The sequence below is a fragment of the Puma concolor genome, chromosome B3 (genome assembly GCF_028749965.1).
Source record: "Puma concolor isolate L17-30 chromosome B3, mPumCon1.1.hap2, whole genome shotgun sequence".
Lineage (NCBI taxonomy): Eukaryota > Metazoa > Chordata > Mammalia > Carnivora > Felidae > Puma > Puma concolor.
The window spans coordinates 6,454,515-6,479,584 of record NC_141672.1 but is presented as its reverse complement, the minus strand read 5'-3'; the positions used below and the strand labels follow the sequence as shown (position 1 = coordinate 6,479,584).

Genomic DNA, 25,070 nt, shown 5'->3' with positions numbered 1-25,070 from the left:
GGACGAGGGGAACCCTGCCCCCAGGGCGGCTCAATGAAGTGAAATTGCTCTGGGAATTTCTCTGGGTGCTCAGCCGCGCAAACAGGTAGCCCTCGATAGGAATCTTTCCTGGATCCGGAGGCAGAGGTGCTGGCTCTGACATGCGCCGGGCACACTGTCCCCGCCCCTCCAGGGCTGAGCCCAGAGAACAGTGCAAAGTTCAATCCAGACACAGGCAGTGGGGGGATAAAGACGAAGGAGACCCGGCAGGGGTGGGGGGGGAGGGGGGGAGCTCACCTGGCAGGTACAGGGGGCGTGAGGGAGGCGGGCAGGAATTTGGGAAAGGAGGCATCATCCGGTGTGCCAGGCTGGGTACCAAGCACAGGGTGGGGGCCTTGTCTACTTGAAGTGATTTGCTTGGTCCTCACACCTGCCCCGCTGGCAGGCTGGGGGTCGGTCGGCCTGCTGGCCCCGCCACTCACAGCTCTGTGACCTGGGCATGTTCTGAAACCTGTTTCCACTTCTACTTCTGCAAAGCAGGACCCACAGAGGGCCTGCCGCGGGGGAATCTGGAGGTTAAGGGGATCACGGGTCAGGTGCTCCCCCAGGGAAGGGCCGTGGAAGCTGCTCAGTGGGCACTGGCCATCCCGTGGCTCATCCCATTTTTACACACAGATCCCCTTCCATCCCACCACCCACCACCCTCCCCCGAGAAGCGGGTGCCTGCCAAGGTCATTTAGCAAATGGCTTCGACTAGCAACAGGGAGGAAAGCTTCCTGGAGGGAGGGGACTGCAGCCAGAGAGTGGCTCTTTGGATCTCACCCGGAATGGGGCCAGGTCCCAGCCTCTGCAGGGACGGTCGGTGCCTCCTCCTTCCTGTTTAACTGGCACCACCCCAGGATCCGGCCTGTTCTGCCCCATTTCCCTGACTCAGGAGCTGTGGGGTGGGGCCTGCTTCCTGACCCAGCACTGGGCCAGCACCGGGGATTAGGGTGCTCAGCAGGCATTAGTCGGCTGTGTGAGGGGAGTGGCAAAGACCTCGGGAGACGCAGAGAGGCCTCGTGACTCAGGAGCACGGATCCTGGGCCCCTCTCTGCCATCAGGGGCCCACTGGTGCGCCGCTTACCACGCAGGGCCCCAGCCACCCCTTTCTGGTCACCACGCGTGCAGGGCTCAGCAGGCACCGGCACCTAGAAATCACTCAGCAGTGCTCACAGCACCACAAAAATGCCTGCTGGCAACATGAGAGGAAACCATCCACAAACGCTTGTCCAGCAAGCCTTCTTCCCCTTACATGGACAACAAAGCAGCAGAAACGCATGCTGCACCTGCTTCAGGCCCTCTGAGCCATGCCCCACGCAAACACCCCTGCTACAGGCCCTGCAGCAGGCTGCCAGGGATGTGCCCAAGACTCTGCCCCACACCAGGCTTCCCCTGGCCCTGCCTCGGGTGGCCGGGACATTCGCAGACTTTCAGAGAGGAAGCAGAACCGATGGGAAGGCAGCTTCTGGAAGAAAGAGCCCGCCCTGGGACACCCCAGACTGATGGCCGGCATGTTAGCACACAGGCTGACCCTCACAGTCTGTGTTTCGTGGCTGCTGGCCGGGGGCCCGGGGTAGACATCAGGAACGTGAGCCCACCCTCTGGGCCCCGTCAGATACCTGTGAGCGGAGATGATCCCCCCATTCCCGTCCAGAAGCGAAGCAGCAACAGAAAACCAGCTCCATCTACCACTCACCCCACAAACCTCCCCTGTCCGTGCGCCCCTCACGGGGACATCTAGACTGACGGCCACATCTCCCTCCATCCCCCAACAGAAACCACAACCCCACAAAGGGGGCCGAGGGCACGTCGAAGGGGCTGAAGGATCACAAAGTGACACTGCGACATTCGGTGGGGATTCCTAGCTGCCTCGGTACAAACCAGAGTGTGGCTACTAAGTAAGTCTTCCCCGCTGAACACATCTTAAAACCCGGGACCAGCAGCCCAGAGACGGCAAACACAGCCAGAGGGCACACAGCAGCCCTTCCTGCTCTGAACAGGACCAAGGTGGCCCAGGAGAAGTAACCCCCAGGAGGTTCACACCCCACCTCTGCCTGGTAACGCGCTGGCCCTGGGACAGGATGGAGCCACAAACCTCCCGGGTGGGACCTGCCTCTCCGGCCCGACAGCCTCACCTCCAAGAACCTGCGAGATCCAGGAGTATTAAAAGGAAGCCAACGGGCGCCTGGGTGGCTCAGTCGGTGAAGAGTCCAACTCTTGAGTTCGGCTCAGGTCACCATCCCAGGGTCATGGAGCCTGCTTGGGATTCTCTCTCCCTCCCTCTCTCTCTCCGCCCCTCCCCCACGTACGCTCTTACTCTCTCAAAATAGATAAATAAACTGTAAAACATAATCGTACAAAACATATCAAAGGTGGGGCGCCTGGGTGGCGCAGTCGGTTAAGCGTCCGACTTCAGCCGGGTCACGATCTCGCGGTCCGTGAGTTCGAGCCCCGCGTCGGGCTCTGGGCTGATGGCTCAGAGACTGGAGCCTGTTTCCGATTCTGTGTCTCCCTCTCTCTCTGCCCCTCCCCCGTTCATGCTCTGTCTCTCTCTGTCCCAAAAATAAATAAACGTTTGAAAAAAAAAAAAATATATCAAAGGAAGCCAAGCCCACGTCGACCTGGGGATGCAGGGGCATGTGAGGTGCAATGGTCACAGGGCTTGTGTGCAACTGCCTGCAGTCATAGTCACCCCCCCACCCATTCCCACCCAACCTGATAAGAGCAGAGCTCCCAACGTGGGCTGCCCAGAAGGCGCCAAACATTTGCATGGCCTCTGCCAGATTTACAATCTTCTCACCCCACAACACCTTGGGGACCCAGGGGTGGGACCCTGTCAGTCACTCTGCAGGGAATCAGGGCTCAGAGAGGGTAGGACACACACCCGAGGTAACACAGCAAGGCAGCAACTCTTTCCATGCCACCCTCCCCACCCCACCACCCCAGATGCCTCCATCAGAGCACCTACCCGCACCCACGGGTGAGCCCCCCCGGCCACCCAGGCTGCCCGGGTACAAAGGGGAACACCAATGACCATACACCCCAGGGACTCTGCTCCCCCATCAGCTCTGCAGCCGGAGGCCTCAGTGTCAGAGGAAGACCTCGACGGGGGGGAGTGGTTGCACCTGCACCAGCTGGGCTGGATCCCACCTCCCCAGAGACAACACCCCTGGCCTGTCTCCTCTGTGGTTCCGAGTCTGCATCTTGCTCGTCACTCCTGCGCAGGGCACTTAATAAACACTGATGAATGAACAGCCACCGTCTGAGAACCGGCTGCACGTGGGTGGTGCATCCCCGGCACACGGCACCACCTGAGTGTCCCTGAGCCCACCTGAGAGCGGAGTAGACTGAGGCCAGCAGCTGAGACAATCCACCCAGACTGCGGGTGGCAGGACCGGAGGCCACCCTGGCCTCCCCTCCACGCCCCCAGGGTGCCTCCTCCTCCACCGGCCAAGCGGGTCCAGGCTCGTGCCCCAGGGAAGCTGTGGCGGGGACGCTGGCCACCACGGTGGGCGCCCACACCCCCCGGGCCTCCATCTCGTTAGTCCAGCGTCCCCCGGACACCATCCCAGGGTGGAAACACACACACTGGAACCCAGGGACACCTCGGGGCTCAGGGCTCCCCGGGCGCGACCTGGGCAGCTCCCTCCATGCTCCGGGCCTCAGTTTCCTCACCTACAATGAGGGCTTCATAAGCACTAGAGAGGGAGGGGCTATGTGCTCTGGGAGCCGCTCCCAACACCTGCCCGGGCACTGGGGGGGGGGGGGGGGTCACCCTCCACACACTCAGTGGGGACTGATGGACGGGACAGGGGGTGCCTTGAGCACATGTCACCTAGAACCTTCCATGGGTACAGTCAAACCGCCCAGCAGAGTGTTAAATACCCTGGGAAAGAGCTTAGGGAAGCTGGCTCTGCTCTCAGGAGGAGCTGAGGGAAGGAGCGGGGATATTAAAAGAAACGAAAAGTGTCCCCTCTCCAAATTACACGTGCTCAACGCCACGTCACTCCAGAGGCCCCGCGGTTGTGACTGTTCCACTGAAGGGAAAAACATAAATAGAAGCCGTGGGGAGGGAGGCTTCTAAGCCATCGAACGTGGCCAAAGGGAGCGGGTACAGGCTGTGCAGGCTGTGAAGACACACACACACGCACACACACACACACACACACACTCTCGCAGACGCTCATGCACACACACACAGACACGTACACCCACTCTCACGAAACTCATATAGACTGTGTGTGTGTGTGTGTGTGTGTGTGTGTCTCTCTCACACACACACACACACGTTCCTCACTCTTGCCCCACTCCGGGCACTGGGCACAGGGCAGGACGGAGAGCGCCTGGGGCCCTGTTCTCGGGGAGCCTGGTCAGAGGCCACGCACCCCTCGCCTCAGCCTCCCGTATCACGTCGGCAGCTCGGTTCATCTGAGAAGCTGGTGGCCGGCTCCACGGTTGAGAACTGGGGCTTGGGGCAGGAAGGAGAGCCCCCCCCCACCCCAGGCTCCTGCCGACTCACCCCCCAGGACCCACAGGGTCACCCACAAAGAGCCCAGGGTGCTCCAGAGGTCCGGGGGCAGCGACATCCCCTTCATCCTCTGAATCTTCCCGGAACCCAGCCCCAAACAGCCCAGGCAAGAAACACAGGCCAGTGCCGGCCCGAAGGGCAAGGGTGCCTGTTTGGGATCGCTGAAGGCAGGCCAGGGTGGACGGGGGGTCACTGCCTGGCGACTCTCGGGCCTTGCCCACGCCCCACCCCACGGAGGGCCCGTGAGCACGGGGCAGCTAAGGAGGGGCTCACACACCAGCCTGCACCTACTGTCACCTCCCCTGACCTCACCATCTTTATGTTTGTAATGAGGACACTGAGGCACAGAGGGTTTCAGACTGTCTGCCTCGAAATGGCCTGAGGCCAGACACCCGCCCCACCTCCCCCACCCCCCCGCACCCCCCATGCATCCCCATCCAGCTTGGTCCCACAGCCTGGGGGATCTCAGCCTGGGGCCAGGGGTATGAGACGGAGTGGGGCTTGGGGTGTGACCCCAGCAGCACCCCCTGGGTAAAAACCACATGCACTCAGAGCGAGTCCCTGGGGTGGGCCCGCCTCTCATCCTGGCCTCACGATCCGGGGCCTCCACCGGAGGGTCACACTTCCAGGAACTCAGCCACCCAGGTGGCCAGGGCCAGGGGGTGGGGAAGCAACAGGCTTGGCCCCCTGGGTCCCAGAGGAAGGAGGTGCAGGCAGCTCGGGTGTGGCCCTTGGGCCAACAGCCACCGAGTGCCTGACCAAGGACAGCGAGGGAACAGCACCGACCCTGGAATGCGCAGCAGAGGCTGGTGTTGAAACAGTCCCAGCCTGGACAGAACGAAATACATCTCAGATCCATACTCAGCACGGAGGGCGAAGGCAAGAGGGACTGTTTGGACTCTGGGGGAGGGGAAGTGTGAAAAGGGGGTGGCATTTCAGCCGGAGCTTGAAAACAAGCAGGAGTTTTTCAGGCGAGGAGAGAGCAAGGAAGGGGAAGGGAACTGGAGGTCAGGAAGAAGACAACCACGTCCAAGCACAGGGTGTGGAAATGCCTGGACGGTATTCAGGGACTGCTACTGGCCTGGGGTCACAGAAGCTTCCGGAAGAGATGGGAGAGGGTGTGGTAAAGGAGTCCAGGTCGGAGCCCAGAGCACCTCCAACTTAGTTCCTCAGGAGCCCGAACTCCACGCTGAGGCAAGGGTCCCTGCAGGGGTGGGGGCAGGGCGGAGGCTATGTTTCAAGAACATTCCAGAAGGGCAGAGTGAGCGGTGGAGGGGACAATCCTGGAGGTGGGGAGGCCAGCTGGGAGGCTGGCTCCAGGAAGTGGAGCAGAGGGTGGGCGTGGGAGGGCGAAAGTCTGGCCCCGAGACGCACAGACAGAGTGAAGCCAGTACTAAGCACAGTACTGAGAGACACACGGGCACAGGCTTACCCCCCAACCACCGAGCTCTGCGGAGTGAAGACCGGGGCAAGGTGGGTGGACAGAGCCCCATGGGCAGGCTGCACCAGAAGTTACCTGTTTGTGGCGGCCCAGTGGGTGGGCAGCAAATCAATGACCTGCCCAGTGGTCTGCCCGCCCTGGCCCAGGGCATCCAGTGACCCTGCCCAGACGGCCCCAACAATTGTGCCTTTTGTTTCATGGTCCCCATTGTCTTCGATTCTCTCGCCTCCCTGCCCCAGAGCCAAAGGAGGATTTCCAGAGGGATTTCTCAATGGGCTTGCAGAGAAACATCCTGTCGGCAGGACCTGCTGTTGGCGGCCTGGCCCTGAAAGGCCACCGAGGGGCGGGGTCAACGACCCCTTGGAAATGGCCCCAGATTCGAGTTATTCTTAACCAAGCAATGTGTGGGCTGTATGGTGGGTCACAGGAGCAGGTCAGAGAAAAGGCTGTTTAGTCTCGAAATCTAAAATCTGTAGTCTCAGGGCACCTGAGCGGCTCCTGTCGGTTGAGCATCCCACCTTTGATCTTGGCTCAGGTCATGCTCTCACGGTTCGTGGGTTCAAGCTGACAGTGCAGAGCCTGCTTGGGATTCTCTCTCTCCCTTTCTCCGCCCCACCTCACTCATGCGCGCGCTCCCTCTCTCTCTCTCTCAAAGATAAATAAACACTTAAAAAATAATAAAAAATCAAATCAAATCTGTGTTCTCAACCATTACTGGTCATCAGTAGTGAAGAGTAACTCACTTACTCTGGCCTCACCGGACACGTCACTGCACTTTGCAAACAAACCCTCTCTCCTTGCTTCTCTCGCGAGGCCGTGAAGGACATCTGAGTGTGCCCGGTTTCCCCAGGGGAAACTGAGGCTCACAGAGGTGGTAGGACTCAGCCAAGATCACGGGGCCTCCCCCGTGCCTCCCCCGGCCTCCCCAGTGCCCAGAGCCGTGTGCTATAACCTCTTCCTCCGCCCTACCCCACCCCACTGCCACACTCTGCCCCCCCGTGTGACCTCGTCCGGTCTGTCACAGACACACGCCCTCATGTTCACGAAGGTTCAGCTGTCCCAGGTGATCCGTCGCAGAAGGCAAGCACAGGACCAGCTGTGGGGCCGCTGGGAGAGGCTTGTATGCCTCTGCCAAAGCTGTCCCCTCCTCACACGGAGGACTGTGCCAGGCCGGGCCCTAGGACCACCCTGTCAGGACAGACCGACGTGCCCAAAAAAGCCATGATAGACCACAGCATCCCTTCCCACGTTCCCCGCCCCGGGCAGGCAGGAGTTGGGGGGGGGGGGGGTTCGTCCATGTAACAGAAGGAGCAAGCAAAGACATGTTCAAAGAACAGTCCATGATGCAATAAGACAGAATCAATATCTCCTGCAGAAAAAGGTGAGATTACCAATTGCAGGGATATTACGTGGCAAATTGTGTTTTTTGTAAATTTTTTTTAACATTTATTCACTTTTGAGAGACAAAGAGAGACAGGGCGTGAGCGGGGGAGGGGCGGAGAGAGGGGGAGACACAACCCCAAGCAGGCTCCAGGCTCCGAGCCGTCAGCACAGAGCCCGACGCGGGGCTCGAACTCACAGATGGCGAGCTCGCAACCTGAGCCAAAGTCGGACGCCCAACCGACCGAGCCACCCAGGTGCCTCTGCGGCAAATTGTTTTTTAAAAATTATGTCTTGGATAAGGATCCTGCATAGAAGAAGGACGTGACATAAAAGCTCAGGAAACCTAGTTAATACTAATGGATCAGTATCGATTCGTTGCTTGCAACAAAGGGGCAACAGTACTGCGGGAAGCTCACAAGGGAGGGGAAACTGGTCACACACACACACACAGGTCACGGAACTTCATCTGTCTCCTCAATGATTCTGAAAAACTAAAAATGGTTCCAGATAGCAAAGTGTATTTTCAAAATTTTTTTTTTCAACATTTATTTATTTTTGGGACAGAGAGAGACAGAGCATGAACGGGGGAGGGGCAGAGAGAGAGGGAGACACAGAATCGGAAACAGGCTCCAGGCTCCGAGCCATCAGCCCAGAGCCCGACGCGGGGCTCGAACTCACGGACCGCGAGATCGTGACCTGGCTGAAGTCGGACGCCCAACCGACTGCGCCACCCAGGCGCCCCACAAAGTGTATTTTTAAAAGAGCACGACAACTCTACACATGCGATAAAATCTCACAAAACTCTACACACGCAGAGAAAAAGGAGTGCAGGTAAAAACAGGTGCCATCTGAGTCAAGATCTGTGTCTCGCCACCACGTTGTGCGGAGGTCACGGTCCCGCTTCGATAGCATACTGTACTAAAATGTCACCACTGGGGGAAGCGGGGGGGGGGGGGGGGGGAGGGGAGCCCTCTCTACCGCTTTGGCAACTTCTTGTGAGGCTGTAACCATTTCAAAATACAAAGCTAGGGGCGCCTGGGTGGCGCAGTCGGTTAAGCGTCCGACTTCAGCCAGGTCACGATCTCGCGGTCCGTGAGTTCGAGCCCCGCGTCAGGCTCTGGGCTGATAGCTCAGAGCCTGGAGCCTGTTTCCGATTCTGTGTCTCCCTCTCTCTCTGCCCCTCCCCCGTTCATGCTCTGTCGCTCTCTGTCCCAAAAATAAATAAACGTTGAAAAAAAAAATTAAAAAAAAAAAAAATACAAAGCTAAAGAAAGAGGTGTACGGAGCTCTCCTTAGACCCAGCGTTTCCTGATCTAGGAAACAGAGCAAAATGCTAATGTCAGTTCTCTCCAGAGGACAGGATTATAGACGATTTTTAAATTTCAATTTTGCGATTCCTGGTGTCTTCCAAGCTTTCCACAATGAGCTATGGATTATTCAGGGGAGAATGATGCTCCTTATCTCCACCAGTGATAAATCGGGGGGAGGGCGGGAGGGTGGGAGCCCGTGGGAGCCCGCAGCCTGGAAGGACCAGGTGAGCCCGCAGCTGCAGAGGTTTGTCGGGGAAGGCGGGAGAGATGCCTGGAGCACGCGAGCATCCTGGTCCCCCCTGCCTGCACACAGTCCCTCCCGGCCCCGGTGGGGCTCACACATCAGCAGACATCCCGGCCTCCCCGTCAGGGGATTCCGGGATAAATTAGGAGGCTGTGCATCTCAGGGCAAACCGAAGGCAGAGACGACATCTGGGGTGCACGACGCACCAGGAGAAATCTGTAACGTGGGAAAAGTAAATCCCGCGTGGCTCTGGAGCCAGTACTCCACCTTCAAGAGCACGCAACTGCCCCAGTGCCCACGGAGAGGGGAAAAACCGCACCAGAAACTAGAATGTCCTGACTGTCTCCTTAACAAGCCCATTGAACCAGCCGGTTCTCCCATGGGAGGTGACGAAACACGCCAATTACTGATACTATCCCCACTGGCCACATCCCCGGGGTTCCCAGAGGCCGCCTGGGTGCTGAGGCCCAAGGGGACCATTCTTCTAAGTTCTCTATAGCAAATGGGGGAAAGTTATTGACGGGGTCGTGGTTGGGAACGCAGCCCCAGAGCCAGAGGGCTGTGAGTCCAATCCCAGCCCAGCCCCTTTCTACACTGGACCTCAGGCTACTTAGACCTGCTGTGACTCAGTTTCCTCCTCTGGTCAAATGGAGGGACAAAGTGCCCTGGCTTCTGGGGAATCATGGGAGTGAATGTGCAGAAGGCACGGGGTTCCGGGTGAGCGGCTGCAGCCACCACACACGCGCACCAGTGTGCCGTCCCCAACAGCCGTGGATGGAACAGACGGGTCACCCTGTCTAGCAGAGGCCGAGAGCTGAGGCATCGGGGTTTGCTCAACTCGTCTAGGATCACAGAGGTGGACCCACGGCCAGAGCTCGGGCGTGAGGACCGTTTCTCGGGACCCTCTCAGGTGGCACAGACCCTCAGGGGCCAGGTAACTGAACCACCACCTCACCTGGGTGAGGGACGCGCTGGCGAATAACCCTTTGCCGAACACAGCTCAGGCCTGCTGGAGGCCTCGTATCACCCCCGGCATCAGAAGGATACAATCAGGGGGCACCCGGATGAATCGGTCGGTTAAGCGTCCGACTCGTGATTTCGGTTCAGGTCATGGTCTCACGGTTTGTGGGTTCGAGCCCCACATCAGGCTCTGCGCTGATGGTGCAGAGCTTGCTTGGGATTCTCTCTCTTTCCCTCTCTCTTTGTCTTTCTCTCTCTCTCTCTCAAAATAAATAAATAAACTTTAGGGGAAAAAAGGATACAACCTGCGGACAGGAATAAAGGGCACTGGGGCATGTGATCGGACACAATCACCAGCTTCGGGACAGACCTGTGTCTCGGGACTCCGTCAGCCCCGACACCCCTGCTGCGGCCAGTCGCTCCCTTCCAAGCCCATCTTTCATCCCATCCTCTATAAATCATGACCAAAACTAGCTGCAGTGTGTGATGTTAACGGTCAGAACTAAGTCCCATTCGAGGCCTCTGACAGAGGCTGTGTTTGCTACTTTCCTTATCTATTAGAAAGGAAAAATCGGAAACCAGCATGGATGTGCCCGGACTTATTCCGACCCTATGAGGTGCCACCCCCGTTTCCCTGCCATTGCAGTGGGCTGACCCCACCTCCCTGAAGGCTCATTGCCAGGTGCAGAAGGACACGGCAACAGGCAGTCACTCCTGCCAGGAGCCCCAGGCTACGGGCTGCCTCAGAAACGTCTGCTACACAAACAAGCAAAGCCCTGTCATACTCGTGGCTCCTGGCGAGCCTCAGCTTCCTCATCTGCAGGGAGAACCCCGCGAGCCCAACCCAGTACCCCTTCGACCTCCCCTCGGGCCTCCCTGCCCACCTGGTCACCCCTCCCCTGAGGGGTGGCTTCCCAGGCTTCCCAGATGCGTCCAGCCATGGGGACCCTCCTTCCTGCTTCTTCCAGCTGACAGTCAGCAAACCAGGGAGGGGCAGGTAGGGATGATGTAGGGGAGACAGGTGTCTCAGATGGATACGGGACTCCCTCCTCCCCACAAAGCCACTCCACACCACTGGTACCCAGGATGCGGAAAGCACCGGCCAGCATGCGAGTAAATGAACACCTTTCAAAGTCAGACGTCCTTGGCTGGGTCAGTCCAGTGCCCCAATCACCCCCTCCTCACTCCTGGGCCTCCCTGGATGCTTCCCAGCTGCCATGTTCATCAAGGCAAGTAAGACACCAATGCAAGTATATTTAGCCAGGGAAAAAGGGAGCCTGCAGACCTATTCAAAAGTCACCAGAGGCCTGGTCTGTAGGAGGAGGGAGGAGGGATCAAGGTTGCAACTGAAAAGAAGAAAATTAGAAGACTTTCCTGTTTTTATTCTGCTCCTGCTGGCAAGGGCTGCTGTGCCTGGAGGCCTCGGGGACGCGGCAGGTGAGACCTATAGGGGGACGGGCTGGCAAATGATCTCCCTATAGGGGGAGAGTGGCAAACGATCCCTCCTGGCTGCCACCTCCTGATTCTGGGTCAGATCATTCCCCCACCTGGGCAAGCACTCGCACAGTGAGGGCCAGAGGCTAGAAACTGGGCCACTATGGGTCCTCAAGGCCCCAGAGCAGCAAAAACCAGGCAAACAAACAAACCAACCAAGTGGCACTGGTTTGGCCGCATGGGAAGGGGCCAGGTTGACGCCCGGAGATGACCCAGGCACCTAGAACTTCACCAAGTCCTTCCAGGATCTCTGAGTCTCTGAAGACCTGGTCCAACTGCCTCATCGTACAGGTGGGTAAACTGAGGCTCAGGCAGAAATCAAGGCAGAAAGGAAACCACGAGGAGGGAGAAGTCCAGGAAGCCAAAAAGATTTACATGAAAACACCTGCACGATCCTAACACATAAACACAAACCGCTTCAGGAAGAAGGTGTAAGTGGTGACCTCTAAAGACGGAGGGCGGCCAGGGGCGGGCACAGAGCTTGCCATCCAAACCTGCCAGATGACGGACACAAGCCGAGACTGTTGGGTGTCCGGGACGCCCGGTCAGCTGAGGAAGACCTTTCCATCTCCGCCGACACTGCTGTGTCCTGTGTGCAGCTGCCTGATCATGAACAAGCATTATGTTCACCTTGTGGTTCTTGTTATCGTTGAAGGCTTCATGGAGGAACTTCACGAACTCTCCTACTGTGGTTATCGGTCTTTCCTGGGGCTGTGGACCACTCTAAAAGCTATGGGTCACGTCCCAGGAAAAATGCACGAGTACACAGTCATTTCAGGGGCCCCGGGGGTTCCTGAACCCTGCCGTGGACCCTGGTGAATGCACCTGCGGACGGGTCAGCACAGGGGAGAGGGCAAAGCTGATCCTGAAGGCAGTGGGGGCTGCTGAGGGGCCAGAAGAGACATCTTCCTCCTAAAATAAAGTCCCAGGCCAGGAGGTTCCAGGGTGCCTGCTTGGGCCAAAGTTTCAGGGGAGAAGGCGGCAGAGCCAGGGGGGCCGGCTGCTCCCCCTCTGCCCTCCCTCATGCTCAGACTTTGGGTTGCACCAGAAACAAGGGGTCTTTCCGTCGGCGTTTCCCACAGCACGTCGGCACCACACACTGGGGAGCGGATCACGCCGTCCACAACCTGGCTGGCACTCACAGGAGCAAGGTCTTAACTCCGCAGAAAGGGATTAAGGTCTCTGTGGAGGGAAGGGCAAGATGAAAGGCGCCAGGCTCAGACCACCCTCAGGGTGGGGAGGGCAGGGAGCACTACCAGGGCATCCTGATCACTCTCCGGGAGCCGCCCTCTGCCCTGAGCAGGACCCAGGCTCACAGGACATGCCCTCAGGGGGTAGGGAAGGCAGCAGCAGATCATAGGGGAACCTCCAGGTTACTGACATCAGGGATCCTCCACCTGCCCTAACTCCTACGTCCACACTGTCTGCATTACCGGAGTAGGACGGCTTACTAGGAGCTCTCCTCTGAGCCTCCCGGCCCCCAAGGTCAGAGAAGGGAGAACATCAGCCCCTCGTTCCAGGGTGAGGCCCTCGCAGGGGACAAGAGAGAGAGCTCCACCCGGCTGTGATCGCACCAGTATCACCCCGACCACTGCCACCCCCGCTTACACACACACCAGCGGGGGTGTGGACCAGGACAAGTGTGGCAAGGGCACGAGGAGGCACAGCGAGCCACGGGGCCAACCCCAGAGCCCGAGGTGTGGCACCCGTGGTCTCACCTGCCAGGGACTGGCCACAGGAATGACCCACAGCTGGACACAGGCAGCTCATTTAAGCTCAAGAGTTGAGGTGATGAGGCGGCCTGCTACCTGCCACGGCCACGGCCATGGCCACAGTCGTGGGAATCAACGGCTCAAATTTGGTTAACCAAGCCCGGGCAGGTGAGCAGCCTCTCCAGAAAGCTCCCTAGATGGAGGGGAGGGGACAGGAGGGAACAGCGGCTGGCCTAAGTCCATTCCACACTGCCACCCTGCCCGGCCCCGCCCCACTCCACTCCACTGTTTTAAAAGCCATTTTCTTTGTTTTCTGATCCTGCAGGCCTCTTGGCCTCATTTTGAGGATAAGAAGCTGGTGGCTGGGCTCTGCAGGGAGACCTCTAGAGCCTCCTGGAGCCGTGTGGCCTCTCGGAGCTTGGGTTTCCTGCACACGCATGTGAACCCATGCATAAGGCCACCAGCTGCAGTGGCTTCCAGGGCCGTAGGGCCACCACCAGGATCCTGGCTCAAGGATTCCAAGTAGACAAGAGCAGCTGGTCACACATCCCATGACTGGCCACCTCCGGGGGCTGCCCCAAGCCTCAGAGGAAGGGCAGGATTTGGGCGGGTACAGGAGGTAGGAAAGAGCGATCCTGCCAGCGGCAGCCCTGAGGGCCCACTGTATCCCTGAAGGATGCAGAGGGGGGACAGGAGGGAGCCCCAACACCATGCTCAAGCATCAGTGCTTCCTTCTGGGGCCAAGTGAAAAGTCGGCCCAGCGAGGAGCTGTCTCAATCAGCACCGCCCAAGAGAACTCTCTAGAATGACAGAAAGATTCCTTTTCTGCACTGTCAAGAGGTGCAAGGCACTTGCAAGGGGGCTAATGTGACTCAGGAACTGAAACTTTCCACGGTACTTAATCTTAATTAAATGGAACTGAAGCGGTCACTTGTGGCCAGTGCAGCTCGGGGCTCGAGCCAGGAAACCTTGGAGCAGGGTGGCCACCGGTGAGGCAGAGGCTACGGGCACACAAGGGAGGAAGGGACCCAAACCCAAAGAACAGAGTCGATGGGATGGTGACTGGTAGGCCACTGGAAGCCCGGGCTCAAGGCAGCAGCAAGAGGTGACAGAGAGACTAGGGGGCTTAGCGCAGCACAGGTGGGGTCGGAGAGCCAGAAGCTCCTATCAGAGAAGATGGAGGTAACCAGCCCACCCTGTTCTAGAAAACAAGCCCAGAGTGGGCATCAAACACCACCCACACGTCGGGACAAGAGGCCACTGGGCAAAGCCAGGGTCACCTTTCCAGGGCAGGCCTGCCGGGGACCAAGAAGCAGCCAGTGGGGGGTGGGGAGGAGGCAGGCCGGCCTGGGGCTGGGGTGGAGGGGGGGCGGGCAGGATGACAGAAGGGAGAGGATTTTGTTCACTGCTTTGGACTAGGAAACATGAGCCTGTTTGCAGGGGAAGGAGCACAAGAGGAAGGAGACAATGGTGCAGGGAGGTCCCACAGGAGGGGCTGGGAAAGGAGGGAGAGAGGAGGGCGTCCCGGCCAGCCAGGACAGACGGCGCTGAGACGGGGACAAAGTCACTGTTCAGTTTGCTGTCCAGGTATAAAAGTGGGGTGTGCACACTCCAGAAAATACGGAAAAGACAGAAAAAAGGAGAAAGGGCAGGCGGGGAGCGTCCCATTGTCCCCGCAGCTACGAGGGACGCTGGGCAGCCGGGAAACGGAGCCTTCTGAGAGCTCTGGCACAGGCAGCCGGAACCCACCACAAAGGGCCACTCCCAGAGCGGGCTCATTAGGCAGAGGAGCCGGTGCCGCGCTCGCTCGGTGACAGGCGGGCACATTCAGGGCCCGTACACAATCAGGCCCTTGTGGGGGGCGGGGGGCGGGTGCTCCGGGAGCCTCTGATTCCAAGACAAGAGCATGCCTCCTTATTGCCTTACAGCCCGGGAGACGGAAAGACTGATTTGGGGAGACAAAGAGACGCTTCCCCTGACAGGGGATGGGCTATTTTTGGAAATGGGTCGACGCTTCTCCATAGAGGTGGTGTCAGTGCCACAAGGCCTTGCCTGCATCTGTCCCCTTGAATGCAGCCTAAAAAGGCCCCCAAGCCCATCGGGGGTGGGCCAGCACCCCACAGTGGGGGTGCTGAAGGCCACGCCTGGCAGCCCGATACAGGAGGAGGGGAGCAAGTCTAATGCATCCAGGGCTGGAAATGCACATCCAGCTTCAAACCCAGTTTCCCGCTCCTGCCAGGCAGCTCCCCCCCACCCCCACCCCCTGCCGCCACCCAGGGCATCCACACAGCAAAGGTCAGCAAGGGGAGACACACACAGGCCTCTCTCTCCCTTCCTGCTAACAGGAGCTGACACCAGCCTCCCCGCCCCAATCAGCCAGGCTCTGCGATGCCCCAGCCGCCCCAGCATGGGGCAGCGGCTGCCCCCTGCCCACCTGCTGACAGGCCATCTTAAGCTTGGGCGGCCCCAGCAGGCCCAGTGGCTTTTCTCCTGAGCTTCCCACAGGGCTCCGGCTGCCCAGCAGAATGCCCAGGGAAGCCTGCCCAACCACCGAAGCCTCCAGAACCAACTGGGCCCATCCCTGGGGGCAGGTCCAGGCACGGGCATTGTTTAAAGTTCCCCGAGCGATACCTAATACGCAGCCACGGTTAGGAACCACCGGTAAAAGCGTGTATTTTTTGGTAATTTGTTAAGGGAGACAGGGAAGGGAGAGTATTCGAGCCCCCACCCTCAGGGGGGAGGGTTGATTTTCTTTTGTTTTTTCTAAAGTAACTGAAGGCCATTTGGTGCCAAATGGAGCAAATGGGGAGGTCGGGGGGAGGGGCAGGTGGCCAAAGTACATTTAAAGCAACAAGAGGGTCACATCCTGAGATGCCTCCCCCCACCCCCAGTCCTCTCCCGAGGTACACGGAGCACCCACGGCATGCCAGTGGGGGGAGGAGGCTGTGGGCCAGGCAGAGACAGGACTGCCCCACAAGGAAACCTCACCTTGTCCCGAGCCAACCCCACACCGGGGCACTGGGACCCAGCATGGTCTCCCAGCGCCAAACCCGTTACCTAGCCTCAGAAGAGGAGATCAGATGGCAAAGGGAGGTAATCCCATCGGCCCTGCACGAAAACAGGCTGGCCGGGCAGGAGTCTCAGCCTCAACCAGTGCTGGACAGGGCACCTCTGTCACCCCAGGTGCTCAACTATGAGACTTGCCCCAAGCTGAGCACCAACCACCGGACCTGGCACAAAACCACCAAGACGACCGAAGACAGGCAGGAGGCCCTTCCCTTGTGCCTCTGTCCATTGTAGAAACTGAGTCAGGGGGCTGGAGAAGGCTAGGGTCTCTGGGACCCTCAGCACAGTCCACCCAAGCCCCCCATCTTTCAAATGAGAAAATGAGGGCCTGGAGAGAAGGCTGTCACTTGCACACAGTGGGGTCAGAAGTGGGCGGAAGCCGCTGATTGTGTCTGTGTGGTCCGAGGCACAGAACGGTGCTGGGTGGCACATTGTGCCCCCAAATCCCCAGATGTGGGGAGCACGTCAGCTGACGGGGCCACTGATGACGGGGGTCTGTGGCCCTTTCCTTCCAGCTTCCCCAACAGCCGGAGGCCTTTGCCATTTGCTGTTTCCTGAACTCAAAGACAAGCACCTTCCCGTTTCTGTTACAATGTGGGGTGCTTCCTAGAACGAATGTGTGCGTTCACTGTAGGGTCTTCCCCTCCCTACAAAAGCCGTTGTTAAGTGCACAGGGCATCTGCGACTGATGGTATCTCAGGGCGGAGGAAATGCCGTGCCTGGGAAAGCCGGAAACCTCCGACAAACTGCCGGGAGTCCTAAGGCACTGGCAGAGAGCTGGAAGGGAAAGGGGACCCGCCCCAGGGCTCGGCCACACAGAGCTGGGGCCCCCAGTCCATCATCTATCTCAGAGCCTGCGTGGTCAGGACCCTGGTCCTCTTGACTCACAGCCTTGGCACAGAGGGGCAGGTTCCAAAACTGTCTTTTGAGTGGAACTTAAACACGCCTGGCATGGTGCTAAGAGCCTCCCGGCTCCCACAGCAAGGAGAAGGCCTGCTGGGCCCCACTGGGAACCCAGCTTTGCTGAGGAAAAGGCTCAGAGGGGGTGTGGCAAGTCATACGGGGTCAGGTGTGGGCGTGGGGGGGGGGGGGCGGGCAGGAGCTCCAGTCCACAAGGCCTTGGAACCTGCCCAGCCACACGTGCCCAGGTGGCCCTCTCTGCCTGATGTGATTTTTTCATCATGCCCCTTTCAGTCCCAGAAGCACCTGGGCTTTCAACCCCTTCGGGGTGCTAGCAGCTCAGCAGAGGGGGTGGCTAAGATCAGGAGCTAAGCTGAGCCCCAAAGGTGCAGCAGGTTAGTACAAGCAGAAGAGACCAGGGAAGAGTCTAGGCTTGGCAGAAGGAACACCTGGAGCCCAGGCACATCTGGTTCAGGGGGGTGGAGGGTGACTGGGGAGGGCAGGGCTGGGGGTTGGGTAGTGGACAAGCTGGGGCAGGTGGGATCTGTGAAGCCCCTCCCACTGCACCTGCACTCCCCTCCCCAAGTCCCTGGGTTGGGTTTTTCTTCAGGCTGTAGGCAATTCCAGCTGTGACCTTTTCTGATGGGCTTTCCCTAGGGGACCCAGAGTTATGTTAGTGGTCCACTTAACAAACCTTTACAGAGCAACATCCCCTCCCTTTCTCCTGCTCCCCACTTAAAGAATACACAGGGGCGCCTGGGTGGCTCAGTCGGTTAAGCGTCTGACTTCAGCTCAGGTCATGATCTCGCAGTTGGTGGGTTCGAGCCCCACGCGGGGCTCTGTGCTGACAGCTCGGAGCCTGGAGCCTGCTTGGGCATCTGTGTCTCCCTCTCTGCTCCTCCCCCACTCTCAGTCTCTCTCTCTCTCCCCAAAGTAAGTAAACATTAAAAAAAAAAATTGGGAGGGCACCTGGGTGGCTCAGTCAGTTAAGCGTCCAACTTCGGCTCAGGTCATGATCTCACGGTTCATGGGTTCGAGCCCCGCATCGGGCGCTGTGCTGACAGCTCAGAGCCTGGAGCCTGCTTCGGATTCTGGGTCTCCCTCTCTCTCTGCCCCTCCCCCACTCACACTCCATCTCTCTCTCTCTCTCTCTCTCTCAAAAATAAACATTAAAAAAAAAGCTTTTAATAAAAACACTTTAAAAATTTTTTGAATAGTTTAATAGATAAAAAATAGAGAATCCACAGTGCTCCACACCCCCTGTTCAAACACCACGCACAGGGTGAGCCCAAGAACATTTACAGGCAAATCAATAAAACTCCTGAGCTTTCTGCCCTGCTCCCTGGAGAGCTGGAGACCATTACAGGGACTCGTTCAAGAGCAGGCAACCACCACTACTGGGTGACCCAGCTCCAAACCTGCCCCAGAGCCCTCCACCCACCCGCCCCTGCCAACCCACGCGGGCACGGGACAGTAGCAGGGGAATGCGTGACAGCAGCAAGTTCTAGGTGCTTACCAGGAGGGGGACCATTCCTGACTTTTCACCATCAAAGGAGCATCCCATCCCTTTAGCAGACAAGCTTGTTCTGTCACCAAGCCTTTGGGGATGGCACCTGGGCGCCCTTGTCACCCAGCTCCAGGAAGACGGAACTGCCTGCTTCCCAGCTCTGAAATGCCAGAATCATCCCTGCACGGCTCCTGGGCACCCAGGTTGTAGGCGTGGGCAGAGAGTGGCAGTGGGCTGTGCCTATTCCGTGAGCGGATTCGGAACAAGGCCACAGCCAAGAGAGGGCAAGCCCCCACCAGCTCAGGACTGCCTGACCCTAGAAGTCACAAGGAGGAAGACAGGGGCTGGGCCAAAGCCTTGCTTTGGAGCAGACCCGCCCGGTCTGAGAACCTGCAGGGAAGGTTCTCTCCTGTGGCCACTATCACCACGGCCACCTCGGAGGCTCCAGGCTTCCTCCCTTGCTGTCCCCAGCCCGGCCATGACAGCCACCGGATGAACGCGACGGAATCGCCACGCCCCGAGCCAGCCCACATGAATCACCGTGTGCGTGGCACCCCTAACCCAGAGTAACCACCCAATAAACGTGTGCCCGTGTCGTCCTTCCTGCTTGAAGGGCAAACTCTCTCAACAACCCGGCCCCGCCCTTCTGCCATCCAAATATTCTCCACTCTTCTCTACCCGCCGTTCTCCACTCACACAACCGCATCCCCAGAGCTGTCGGGGGTATCCCGCTGCAGTGGGGTCAGGAGTGCCCTTTACCCGGTTTCCAGGCTGTGGCCCGCACACCTCCCCCGCTGGGGAGCCGCCCACCTCCAGAGCCACCGGGGTCCTCCTGGACCTCTCGGTCCTTTTCTCTGTGGGCGCCAAAGGCTGGATGGCTGCAACCGTGGGGCTCCCTCCCCCAGAGGCTGGACACAGCACCCCCCCTGGGCTGACAGCCCTCCGTGCCTTAGAGCAGCAGCAACCCGGCCCCAAGGCTTTTCTTCTCTGGGCTCCACATTTCAGTTCTTTCAGTTCACCGGAGGAGGCGTCCAGGCCCAGGGCTACCCCAGCTCCTCCCGGGCTATCGGCATCGGTGGTCAGACCCACCTGCGGACCTCATGCTGCCGTATTCCTGCTGAAATGCTGTCTCCCTTGTGTCCGACTAGGCAAGGGACCACTTGGCTCTGACAAGAGGCGGGTACAAGGCTGTCCTCACAAGCACGTGGCAGGGGTCCCCCGTCCCCACCCCGAGGCGGCAAATCTGCAGGGGTCCAGGTGACAGTGGAAGGCCGCCGAACCTACCCTTGGAGGCCCAGCTCTGGGACCAGGGTGTTACCATCCTCAGGACGGGTGAGGAAACTGAGGCTTAGGGGCTCAGTGAGCAGGTGGCAAGGCGAGGCTTCACCCGGCACTGAGCGCTCCAGCCGGGGGATGGGGGGGGGAGGAGAACTAACCAGTGGAAGACGGTCATGTCACACAGTTCACACGCCTCACTGTGCCCCCCGCTCCCGTCAACCCAAAGGCTGGTAACAGCCTCCCACTTTGCAGATGAGAAAACAGAGGCCCACAAAGGTTCCGGAACTCGCCTAAGGTCCCAGGCGTCCAGTTCTCTGTGCTGATGACACCGACAAGCGTGGGGTGGAAAATCCCCATGGGTGGAAAGGGCAGATTACGAGCAGCAGAGGATTTCCTCGCTAATCATGCTGCTCTGGGGACAATATTATAACCCAAGTTGTGTGCCAGGGGCTCAGAGGCCGGGCCACGGTGAGGGGGTCTGGTGGTGTCACCACGGCAGAGGGGAAGCCAGCCTGGGAGAGACGCGAGGGAATGAAAACACAAGAAGCGAGGAAGGACTCCCCGCGAAGAGAAGCCTGCACTGTGCCCACACCCCCCGTTTTATGGATCTCCATGAGCCGTGATGGCTCACACAGGCACACAGGAGAGCAGGGATGAGGCACCGGGTCTGGCTTCCCCAGAAGAGGTGCCACACCTTTGCTACACAGGTCTAGGCTCTGGAGCTGCCCCTGGCCCTGTGTCCATCTGCCAGGGACCAAGCTCTTGGAGGCCTTCCATTGCTGGTGGGGCCTCCCATGGGAGTGTCTCCTAGCCCGACAGAGACAGAACATCCTGGGCCAAGGGACAGCACACACAGAGTGGCAGGCCCAGACTCTGACACAGGAGACCCAACATGGACCCTAGGTCCCCCAAGCGGTCGCGTGGGACCTGGAGCAAGTCACCGTTCCTTTCCAAGCCTCAGTTTCCCCATCTACAATATGGGACCATTTGGGGGCTCTGAGCATAATGGAGTCAGGGCTGGGAAGGTCTTTCTGGTAAACTGTAAAGCGCTGGGGACGCCCTGGCCTACCCCAGGGTCACCTACCAATAAGCCTCTTAAGGTCAGCCTTCCTTTAGTGCCTGGCCCGACACCCCAAGGCCCTGGATGGAAGGTCAGGGTCAGGTTGGGGAGGGAGGGGGAAAGGCTAATCTAACCCACCCCATTGTCTTCGCTGACCTTTGCTCCCAGACCTAGCTGGGTTGAGGAAAAGCCGTCTTCTTAGTGATCCTGCCCAGGAGGTACTGAGCTGGGAGGCCCCTAATAAAAGACCTATTCAGGGCCTTTTTTCAAGGTCCAGACCACCCTCACTCCATCCTCCCTCGAAATCAACAAAAAACACAAGCAGGAGAATAAATCCATCTTATTCTGAGAAGCTGAAATTTTTCACCCAAACTTTTAAAAGTAAACAGGGCCCATACAAAGGCTGCCGGAGGTCCTGATTTCCCTAGGTTAGTTAAAGGGGAATGGGCAAAGGTGTGCCTGGGGAGGGCAGGATGTGGATACAGGGACTTGGGGGGAGGGGGGGGAAGCAAGGGTGGGGGAGGGGTGCGAGGGAAACTGTTGAAAATGCTTTTGTCTGAGGGCGCCTGGGTGGCTCAGTCTGACTTCAGCCTAGGTCATGATCTAGCTGTTCCCGAGTTCAAGGCCCTCATGGGGCTCTGTGCCGACAGCTCAGAGCCTGGAGCCTGTTTCAGATTCTGTCTGTCTCTCTGCCCCTCCCCCCACTCACTCTCTGTCTCTCTCTCTCTGTCTCCCTCTCAAAAATAAACATTGAAAAAATTCTTTTAAAGAAAAAAGAAAATGCTTTTGCTTGAAAGTTATCAGTTCAAGGGGGCAAATGTGACTTTCTTGAGTTTGGGGTTCTCCTGCCTCATTTGTCCCGCATGAGTACAGCAAAGAGCATTCCAGTCCGGACTTCAATCAGCACAGCCCAGACCTTGGTCAAAAACAACCTGGGAAAAAGGCCCGTTTGCATATGCATTCTGGGCTGCCAGGCCCCACCCAGCCAAGGGCAGCCGGGAATCAGATGGGCCACAGCAGCCTTCCTGGGCATCCCCCCCCGACCCCCCCCCCCCCCGACCCCGGCTGCAGGCACCCGGCTACTTCCAAGGTAACTACAGGGCCACAGTCCCCATCTGAGCAGGTGCTATGGTCTCAAAGGTCCAGGCGAGCTGTCTAAACAGCAGAGTTTTGAAGAGAACACCAAAGTCTGCCTGGCAGGCCCCTTTGCAAAGGGGTCCCTTTTGTTTTTTCATGAGGAGCCTGGGAAGAAATACGCAGCACAAGGATTCGGACAACTGCAGAGACTCACTGTGTGCAGATCCTGACCTCCCTCGACCTCGGTGGATAAAGGGGATGCTCTGGGTTTTGCCCCGCTTTGCAGAAAAGCAGAGAGAGGCTCAGAGAAGTTAAGTAACTTGTCCCAGAGACCAGGAGGAGGCAGATTCGAATGAAGACAGTCTGACCCCTCCGGGTAATAGGGTTATCAACCATCTGCTCTGTGGTCACCGATAAGGAAGTGACACTTCCCAGAATGTCAAACAAGAGCAAACCAGGGTCTCGAGTCAACAATGTCTGTTAAGAGTCCTGGCAGGACGGCCCTCACTCAGCCTGAGCCATGGACGAGCCCCCGCGGCCCCCGGATGACCCCCGCCCGGCAACCCACAGCTCCCCCTGCAGCTTCCCCCCACCAGGTAACTGGTGCTAAGACACTTCCAATCTCCACTGCTTTCCCAGACAATGCTCAGAACCTCTCTCAGCCTCCACTTGCTCGTCTGAAAATGGGGCTAATACTGCTTCCCAGGGTTCTCGTGAGGATGAACAGAGACCAAGTATGTAAGGCAGAAGCCCAGTCTCCACCGCACTGTCTCCACCACCCAGACTGAGGCTTTTTATCTTTCCCATCTCCTCCAGCACCCCCCCCCCCACGTAAAACTACAGATCCGAGCACAGAAAGGCAGCTTATCTTTATTTATTTTTAGAGAGAGATAGAGAGCGAGCAGGGGAGGAGCAGAGAGAGAGAGAGAGAGAGAGAGAGAAAGAGAATCCCAAGCAGGCTCCACTCTGCCAGCAAAGAGCCTGACAGCCTCAATCTCACAATGCTGAGATCATGACCTGAGCCGAAATTAAGAGTCGGATGCTCAACCAGCTGAGCCACCCAGGCGCCCCCAGAAAAGTAGTTTTTAAGAGAAGGGACTTTCCTTGTTTCCAGGCATCCTATTCACATTGTTGGGAGAATTTATCTCAAGGCCACGCAGAACTTCAAGAGACAAAAGTAAACACCAACCTGTCTGCAACTGAAGTCAGTGAAAGTATTGCTGAATTTGTGTTTCACCCAACACAGAGCCCGGCCACAAGGTCTGTGGCTCGCCTGTTCCCAGAGAGCTTGGGACTTGGGGGCTGGGGGGGGGGGGGGGGGGGGGACTCTGCAGGAAACTCTACACCTCAGCTCCCACGCACCCCCTGGTCCCCGGCTCAGGCATCATCCACCGCTATGGTTGAACACTGAGCCAGGCAGGGGCTGCGTCTCTGTGTCCAAAGCAGGACAGAACTTCCCTGTGAGCACACAGCAGCACCCAGCACTTCGGTGCAGTGTGCTCAGGGCCACTCTCTCCCAAGTGTCATTGATGACGCAGCTGAAAACCAGAAACGTTTCATTTTCCAGCCACACGGCTGCAGCGATCCCTCCCTGCACTTGGGAGAAACTGAGGCCCAGAAATCTGCCCCTCCCAAGGCGCCCAAGGCGGCAAGGCCAGAGAGGCTGGGACTCCTGAGTCCCTAGACCCAAGAAACCGCGACAAATTAAACCACCCACTGGCCTTAAGCAGCAGGCTGGGGTGGTAAATGGGGGTGGGTACAGAGTTACAAAGGGAAACCTGAGTTGCTAATCAGTAACAAAATATCCCTCCAACCCAGTCCTGCTCTGAACTGGCAGACTCCGAAGGTAAATAAAGGAAAAACTGTGCTGTGCTAGCTCTCCCCACCTCCATGTGGCCAGTGCCCACCCAAACACCCCACAGAGGCCACTTGGCCCCCATCAAACCGGAGAGGCAGCGTCCCTCCTCCGCTCAGGCGTTACTCTGGGGAAGGACAATCATTTAGAGCCCAGACACATTTTCTCTGAACTAGGAAAGCCTTCAAAGAAAACCAGAAAGGGCTGTTTAATCTCCACCTTAAGGCAAATAGTTCAGGCAGCACAATGCCACCACAACTGGGAGCCAAGCCACCAAAAATGTGGAAGAACGAGGAGACAGGGAGAGCCACGGATCAGAGCGCTGGGAACAGAAGCCGCTGCTCAAGCTGGGGGCCCAGCAGCCACCGGGCCACCGTGGAAGACAGTAGCTGAGCTTTCCTGAGGCCAAAGGTCCTCCACCCACACCCGGGCCACCTACCACTACTACACTTCCTGCACGGCGACCCACAGTTTACAAATCCCTTGGGGGAGCTTTATCTCCACCTCAGATCCACAAGACGGAGGAAAACTCCATTCCACAGATAAAGGCACAGAGGTAGGCAGAGGAGAAAAGCCAGGATCCATTCCAAGCACATATCCCTCTGGAAAGCCTTAGAGTCTCGGTTCAGAAAGGTCCCTCCTCCTTGAGTCCAGGACTGACGGCACACCAGAAAGGCTCTCAGCCCCGGGGGGCCCCTGGCCCAGCTGCCTGGGAGTCGCATCGCACTGCCCGGCTCTTTCTCAGCCACCAAGGCAGCGAGAGGAGCCCAGCTGCAATTCCGGTGGGCACGCACGTGGACGCTGCCCAGGTCTGGGGTTGCCTGCTGCCCCAAATAAGACGGGAAATTCAGCTGTACTGGAAGAGGCTTTTTCTTTCTCCCCGCCCCCCCCAAACTTCCCTCTCCTGGACAAGGATTTCCAGGCTGGGATGAGGCGTCCCTAGCCAGCCTTGCAGCGCCATGCACCAACACTGACAGTTTCACAGGAGGGAAACTTTTCTGGGGTCCGCTGGGACCCCGGCCCGGCCCGGCCGCGCATTCGGAAGCTGGGCAGGGCCACGCCTCCATCCCGTGTCCAGAAAAACACCACCCAAAGCCCCAATGCGCGTGGGTGCGGCATCCCCCCAGCCCAGAGTATGGATACCAGCCGGAGGAGGAGTCTGAAGTGGCGACCCACCCTGGGGGTAGGGGCCGTGGGCCTGAGACCCGCGCTACCAGACCCGCGCGGTCCTTAC

The 25,070-nt window shown here is 58.5% G+C and overlaps 1 protein-coding gene across 2 annotated transcripts in view; it reads right to left on the bottom strand.

The window, feature by feature from the left end:
* Window positions 1-25,070, bottom strand: part of CCDC85C (coiled-coil domain containing 85C) — a 79,243-nt gene that overhangs the window by 53,063 nt on the left and 1,110 nt on the right. The gene's annotated exons all lie outside the window — the stretch shown is intronic.